We start from the raw sequence: 8553 nt of genomic DNA, 5'->3' as shown, positions 1-8553 counted from the left end.
GAGCTCACACACGTTTTTGGAAGGAGTTGTGTTTCGGTCACACAAACACTACACACATGCATGTCATCACTGCAGTAGGGCAGCAAGACTTTGTACGCAGAGACTTCAGCAGATCCAACTTCCCAAACCCTTTCACAATCATCCTACTGTCTGTCAATGTGAACAGATTCACTATTGATGTATACACACACACACACACAGACACGTACAGTGTGAAACTGATGACAACTGAATGAAGATAAAAGAGCTCAAGTTCAGATTTTCCTTGTCTGCCTGCGTTTGTTAAATAACTACTTAAATAAGCAGTTATTTCGTTAACTCTGTTTTCCTGGGTCTTTTCACGTGTGCTATGAATAAATCTTCTTTTTTTCGGTACCGGTACTAGTTTTATTTTGTTGTATTCATCCGCGACACCTTAAAGGCCGGTCCGTGAAAATATTGTCGGGCACAAACCGGTTGGTGGCGCAAAAAAGGTTGGGGTTGATCTAAAAAGGTTGATCTACACGCTTCTCACATCGCCTAGATTTAAAATCAATGTTACAACAATAAAAAGAAAAACATTGCAAAATCTCACAGAGTTGCGAAAGCATCATGAAGCATGTGAATCAGAAAAAAAGTACAAATAGAACCAAAGTGTGAAATCCACAAGCTGCTTCAGAACACACAGTATGCGCCAGAGATTGTACGTAATTGTTGGCCAACACTGCTCAAGATGCTGCAGGTTAACCTGCAGTCCAAAACAAAGAAAAACCACCCATTCAGCACATAAAAGCCTCAGATCCTTCCTGCTTTCTCTCTCAGTGAGTGTAAATACACTGTCAACAAGCAAACACACACTCATTACCCCCTACAAAGACAAACACAGCCTATGTCTGGTACCGTTGTTATTATGGACGCTCACATGCTGAAACACTCAGACAACTATTCCTGTGTGTTTGTTTGTCTGTGTGTGTGTGTGTGTCTGTGTGTGTGTCTGTGTGTGTGTGTGTGTTGTTGTTTGCAGTGCTCTGTCTTTTCCTGCTGGTGGTGGAAGTGATTTGGAAAGAATGCAGTGGAAAGGGAGAGGCGTCGTGGCCGTTAAACCAGCGGGATTGGGCCTCAAATGAAAGCGCGGTGCTAACGAGGGCAGATGCTAATTGAAGGGCCTCCTGCTGTGGGGGTCACACACACACACACACACACACACACACACACACACACAGCATTCCTTTCTACAGAATTCACAATATACATACATAAACTGTATAACGGTACACTGTTTTCCTTTCTTTCTTTCTTTTTTTTGCAAAGAACTCATACTGGGATAGCAGTGTAAACAGTTCCCTTTCAGTCGATTCACTCGGTACAACACATAAGTATGGGATATCACGCCCTCGTGTGTCCTGGCTAAAGAAACCTTTATTCACGCCTTTAAAGCAGATGACATGTGATGACATGCGGACGGCCCCGCCTGCCCATATAGCCGCTGTCATCACAGTCATCCCTCAGTTCTTACGCTCTTCACCTCGCTGTGAACACCTCTGCTGAGTTGGGCTAGCTAGCTGCTGCTAGTTAGCTCCGTTGTCTGCTGACTTGAACTTAGCATAACTGCCCCTGTTTGTGCATTGCCATGGTTACCGGTAAGTTGGCATGCGTTTACATGCATTGCCATGGTTACCGGTCCGTTGGCATGCATTTACATGCGTCACCATGGTTACTGATCCGTTTACATGCATCGCCATGGTTACCGGTCCGTTGCCATGGTTACCGGTCCGTTGCCATGGTTACCAACGTCCGTTGCCATGGTTACCAACGCGTTGCCATGGTTACCGGTTTGTTGCCATGGTTACCGGTCCCTTGCCATGAACTTGCACTACTGGTGGCTGACTAAATACTGTTTTGCCCGACTGCAAGCAAGCTTTTGGGATCTCTTTCTCTCCCTTTGTTAAAGTGTAGTCCATATTCATTCTTTAGGAAGCCCTAAAATGAAACTCAGGACCCCACACCACCTTTGACAGGTAAAGGTGGTTTTAAAGCGTATATTTTTATTCCATTGTGGGAAACTCTGTGGAGGAACTCTTTTATTTTTAGAACTTAGATTACTCTCTGTAATCCGTAGAGACAGTTGTGTGAGTAGATCAGCCCTTTCTGAAATACTCACAGTTCTCAAAGTTGCTAAAATCACCTTTCTTCCTTATTCTGATGCTCGAGTAGATCTTCAGCAACTCTTCATGACCACGTCTACATCCCTAAATACCTGAATGCCTTGATTTGCCATGTGAATGGCTAATTAGATATTTGCCTTCTTAACTTTGGTTGCTAAGGCTAAAGTACGAATAGAATATTGTTGGTTGGAAACTGAGGTATTATCATTGAGCAGATTTATAAATCTGCTCAATGATTGTTTTAGAAGTAAAGGGACACTTTTATTATTGTATTCTGGCAAGAATTTGACGTTTACAGCCAAAACATATTCCATTTATCCACTAATTATCAATGCATTTTCTTTAAAAGCTTAATTTTAGTGGTGGCACTAGAGGTCAGTCAGTCAACAGCCAAATTCAGGCAGCCTGACTATGAAACTAAATTTTTTGAATCACCCAACTTTCTTGCATGTCCGTGACCATCTGTGTTTTTCTCATGACTGGCGTCTAAAGAAAGAAAGAAAAAAAAAGAGGCTTTTCCCACAGAGAAGAAAAAAAAATCCACTGTGGTACATTTGTGAATGTAATATTTGTGTATTGTTCAGTTTTCATTGAGACTGACAGAAGAAGATATTGATATTGATTCAACTCTGCACTGGTGCTGTTGTCTGCAGTCCTGTATTGGATTTCACAGCTGTTGTTGCTTTTATTGTATCTAAGCCCTGTACATAGGGGATACACACTTCGACTTCAGGGAACACAAACACCATTTATCATGGTCACCACAGCTACAGACTGTAGAGTAGGAGAGAATTTGTGTGTGTGTGTGTGGGGGGGGGTAAACATTTTATGGCTCTCTTCAACCACACACACTCACAAATAAAGGCCTGGCTTAGTTTCAAATGCTTAAACTGCTTTTTAAATATTCACTTTGTTCACACAAAAAAGACAAGATTTCTGTCTTTACACCTTAGCTCCTTCTAATAAGGAAATTTGCTAGCCAGAAGTTACTATAGCAAGACTCTTCTGAGAGAATCTAGCACTTAGTTGAGTGGCTAAAACATTCAGGAGTTGCACCTCTGCAGTCCTCCAACAGCACGTACACACTTCTGAGCTATACTTAGACTTCAGCGCAGGATTTCCCCCTTAAAGGACGTAAGATATTAATGGGCAGGTGGCAATTTATTCTGACTGCTGTAGTATGAAGAAAAGGCTATTCCTGTCATAATGCCCAATCAGGATACAGACCATATATATATATATATATATATATATATATACATACATTAGGGGTGCAACGATACTCATATCGATATTGAACCGTTCGATACAGTGCTTTCGGTTCGGTACGCATATGTATCGAACAATACAACATTTGTAATTTATTTTATCAACTTTCCTTCTTACGATGCTGTCTGTGTTGAGCGCTCAGTGAATCTGCGTTCGACTACTCCGCCTAGGCTGCACTGTCGAGCTCAGATCCACTGAACGTTCAACACAGACAGCATTGTCAGAAGGAAGAGCGCAGGGCAAGCTAGCGAGACAGAAGTTAAGCTCGCCTTGCAACATGGCAAATTGAACCTCCCCCACCCTCATTCAGATCTGGCGTTTGGAATTATTTTGGTTTTCATGTGATGTATGACCCTGAAGGTAAGCGCGTCATGGACTAAAGTAAAACAGTATGTTGGATGTGCCACGCAATGCTCAATTACATGGGTGGGAACTAGTGTGTTAGCGCAGTTAGCTCGGTAACGTGTTGGCCGTCTAGCCCCACATACGGGGCAATCAGGGGTAGCTCGTTAACGGAGATTTGCCGTGTTGTGGCGTTAACGTCATTTCAACGAGATTAACGCTGACAGCACTAGTGGGAACACAACGAATATGACTGCACATTTATGCCGACATCATCCTAGTGCAAAGACAAGTAGAAGCAGTCAAAAACAACAAGCATGCATGCTACAAACTTTACCCGAGTCATTTAGACAGCCGTTAGCACATGATTCTCCTTATGGGGACCTGATATGTTTAATCAGACAAGGTGGAGACGGAGGTGTCGTTTGGTCTTGCTTCCCGTGAGCTAGCCAGGGAGCACAGCCGTTTATTGACATCTGCAGAAGAACACTGCCGCTAGCTAACTGCTCAGCGCTGCAACCGCACAGCAACAACAACACACAGGGCGCCCTCTGACCCCGGAAGGACACACCGTCGCAGCGAGAGGGCGTCACCCATCACTATGGCAACATAAACAAAACATAACTGTACAAACAGAACCCCGAACAGCCCTGACCCGCTACATAGCCCCCACCTAAGGGGTCAGTCGTCCCCGACGACCCCATTACCCCACACAAAGTCCTGCAAATGTCCAGGTGCCTTCTTTTGGCGCACCGGCCGGTCACGACCGGCGGGGGGGAAAGTCACTCGGGTCAGAACATGGGGTGCCACCATCATCCCACTTCTGACACCAATGTGGCGAGCTCAGACAAGGAGGAGACGGAGGTGTCGTTTGGTCTTGCTTCCCGTGAGCTAGCCAGGGAGCACAGCCGTTTATTGACATCTGCAGAAGAACACTGCCGCTAGCTAACTGCTCAGCGCGGCAACCGCACAGCAACAACAACAACACCACACAGGGCGCCCTCTGACCCCGGAAGGACACACCGTCGCAGCGAGAGGGCGTCACCCGTCACTATGGCAACATAAACAAAACATAACTGTACAAACAGAACCCCGAACAGCCCTGACCCGCTACAATATGCTGCTGAGAATATAGCCCAGAAGAAGCGTATAGTATTGCTTTTATTTTGGAAAGAGCCATTTCTCTGTAATATGCAATATGACGAGCTATATAACCGGGGCTGCACATAAGTGGTCCGCAGGTGCGCATTCGCTGTCAAAAAAAAAAACGCGCACAAGATATGAAGTTGCAACGCGTGTTTGCATACATAAGATTTTCTGGAGGAGGACAGACATTTGTTTAGAACTCTTAAAGATGTCGAAGAAGCTCCTTTAAGCAATTACTTTGGTGTTCCTCCACCTCCAAACAAACATCAGAAGGAGTCCGAACCACAAAAGAAGCGCGTATTCTCGGAAAAGTGGCTGCAGGAGGTGAGCTGGCTTCAAACAAATGATGAACGCACAGAGATGTGGTGCGGAATGTGCCGTGAAAATCCCACTCTAGCGGACAAAAACAGTGCTTTTTATATGGACGCACACGCGCGTTGCAACTTCTTATCTGGTGCGCGTCTTTTATTTTGACAGCGAATGCGCACATGCGGACCACTTATGTGCACCCGTGTAAATAACATAATGTTCTGCCGGGTGTGTTGTTGGTTTTCTCTCGATTTCTGAGTCGACAAGCGCCTTTGTTACTGGGACCAGTCATTTTAAGAAAGGCCCCCATTAGAACCCATGAGAAATGCAAGAAATGCATTATTGCTCAGTCTGCAACATCTTTCCCAGAACAAACACCAATTGCAAATAACATACTAAAAATAAACCTGAAAAATCTGTTTAGAACAGCGTACTATGTTGCAAAGAGTGAACTACCACTGGCAAAATTTAGCAGTCTTTGCAAACTTCAAAAAGCAAATGGCCTCGGTCTTGCTTCCACTTGTCTCTTACCCGTGACTTCAGTGGAAATTTCAAATTCAGGATCTGACACAGACTGATTCATGTCCTACACAGTTCTTACAAGTTCATAGAAATTTCTGTTCAATTAGAACCAAGTATTTGAGTTGATGATTGTAATTTTTATACAATGTTGTAATTTGTTTTTCAACAATTTTTTGATTAATTTTTTGTTATACTTTAATGTATAATATTGTAAAGGAAACAAAACATCAATCAAAAAATTGCTCTCTTTTTTATTCGGGCTACTTACATTTATTTTGGGCTACCAAAAACTGAAGAGTCCCTGCCCGAAGGGCTACCAGGGATTTTGAAATTTTGAGAGCCCTGAGATATATATATATTTTTTAATTACTTTTGTTTCAGCAACATTAAATTTAAAAACTGTACTTTTGAGTTAAAATATATATTTATAATTTTAATAAATGACAAATTAAAAAGGCATGAACATTTTTTTTGTATCGAAAAAATATCGAACCGTGACACCAAAGTATCGAACCGAACCGAACCGTGAATTTTGTGTATCGTTGCACCCCTAATATACATATATATATACACATACATACACATACATACATATATATATATACATATACAGGGAGTGCAGAATTATTAGGCAAATGAGTATTTTGTCCACATCATCCTCTTCACGCATGTTGTCTTACTCCAAGCTGTATAGGCTCGAAAGCCTACTACCAATTAAGCATATTAGGTGATGTGCATCTCTGTAATGAGAAGGGGTGTGGTCTAATGACATCAACACCCTATATCAGGTGTGCATAATTATTAGGCAACGTCCTTTCCTTTGGCAAAATGGGTCAAAAGAAGGACTTGACAGGCTCAGAAAAGTCAAAAATAGTGAGATATCTTGCAGAGGGATGCAGCAGTCTCAAAATTGCAAAGCTTCTGAAGCATGATCATCGAACAATCAAGCGTTTCATTCAAAATAGTCAACAGGGTCGCAAGAAGCGTGTGGAAAAACCAAGGCGCCAAATAACTGCCCATGAACTGAGAAAAGTCAAGCGTGCAACTGCCAAGATGCCACTTGCCACCAGTTTGGCCATATTTCAGAGCTGCAACATCACTGGAGTGCCCAAAAGCACAAGGTGTGCAATACTCAGAGACATGGCCAAGGTAAGAAAGGCTGAAAGACGACCACCACTGAACAAGACACACAAGCTGAAACGTCAAGACTGGGCCAAGAAATATCTCAAGACTGATTTTTCTAAGGTTTTATGGACTGATGAAATGAGAGTGAGTCTTGATGGGCCAGATGGATGGGCCCGTGGCTGGATTGGTAAAGGGCAGAGAGCTCCAGTCCGACTCAGACGCCAGCAAGGTGGAGGTGGAGTACTGGTTTGGGCTGGTATCATCAAAGATGAGCTTGTGGGGCCTTTTCGGGTTGAGGATGGAGTCAAGCTCAACTCCCAGTCCTACTGCCAGTTTCTGGAAGACACCTTCTTCAAGCAGTGGTACAGGAAGAAGTCTGTATCCTTCATGAAAAACATGATTTTCATGCAGGACAATGCTCCATCACACGCGTCCAAGTACTCCATAGCGTGGCTGGCAAGAAAGGGTATAAAAGAAGAAAAACTAATGACATGGCCTCCTTGTTCACCTGATCTGGACCCCATTGAGAACCTGTGGTCCATCAAATGTGAGATTTACAAGGAGGGAAAACAGTACACCTCTCTGAACAGTGTCTGGGAGGCTGTGGTTGCTGCTGCACGCAATGTTGATGGTGAACAGATCAAAACACTGACAGAATCCATGGATGGCAGGCTTTTGAGTGTCCTTGCAAAGAAAGGTGGCTATATTGGTCGCTGATTTGTTTTTCTTTTGTTTTTGAATGTCAGAAATGTATATTTGTGAATGTGGAGATGTTATATTGGTTTCACTGGTAAAAATAAATAATTGAAATGGGTATATATTTGTTTTTTGTTAAGTTGCCTAATAATTATGCACAGTAATAGTCACCTGCACACACAGATATCCCCCTAAAATAGCTAAAACTAAAAACTACTTCCAAAAACATTCAGCTTTGATATTGAGTTTTTTGGGTTCATTGAGAACATGGTTGTTGTTCAATAATAAAATTATTCCTCAAAAATACAACTTGCCTAATAATTCTGCACTCCCTGTATATATACATATACATATATATACACACATACATATATATCTATCTACATATCTATCTATCTATCTATCTATCTATCTATCTTTTGGTTTTCTTTGTGAGGAAGGCATCAAACAGAGGGGATGAGGACAAGAAACCAAAGGCTCTCTCATCACTCCACTGTTGTGGACATTTTTGTATTGGATTACAGTCAACTGACAGCCTGAAGCAGTGAGAGAAAAGCGCATTGATGTTTCTCACACAGCTGCTTTGCTTTCACATTCCAGCACCGGCACCAACAAACTAAGACTTTAATCAAATGAGTCGAAGCCTGTCTGCAGTCATTCCCTTCTCAGCTGAAGGATTCAGCTCCTCTAGTGCCTCTTTGAGTTCCAAGTGGATTCAAACCAGACGCAGTCAGTCAGGCTCAGGTCTGCCAGGTACACTGTGAAATGTGCAAAACGTTTAACTCCACCAGAGGCTGGTCATCAAGCCCTGCTTTCATTTTTCTGCTATGGAAACCTTGAAGCAGTGCACTATAAAAAGGTTTGTGACTGAATATATTTCACCAGTTTTTTTCTTCTTAAAAAATACTTTATTTTGCATGGCTTTGAAAACAGCCAATTAGGCAAGCATGTGGATCAACTGTCCCAAAAGAGAAAAGCTGCCATTTATTTAATGCTTTCT

Source organism: Simochromis diagramma, unplaced genomic scaffold (assembly GCF_900408965.1).
Source record: "Simochromis diagramma unplaced genomic scaffold, fSimDia1.1 OVJJ01000344.1, whole genome shotgun sequence".
NCBI classification, from domain to species: domain Eukaryota; kingdom Metazoa; phylum Chordata; class Actinopteri; order Cichliformes; family Cichlidae; genus Simochromis; species Simochromis diagramma.
This window is presented reverse-complemented; position numbering follows the sequence as displayed.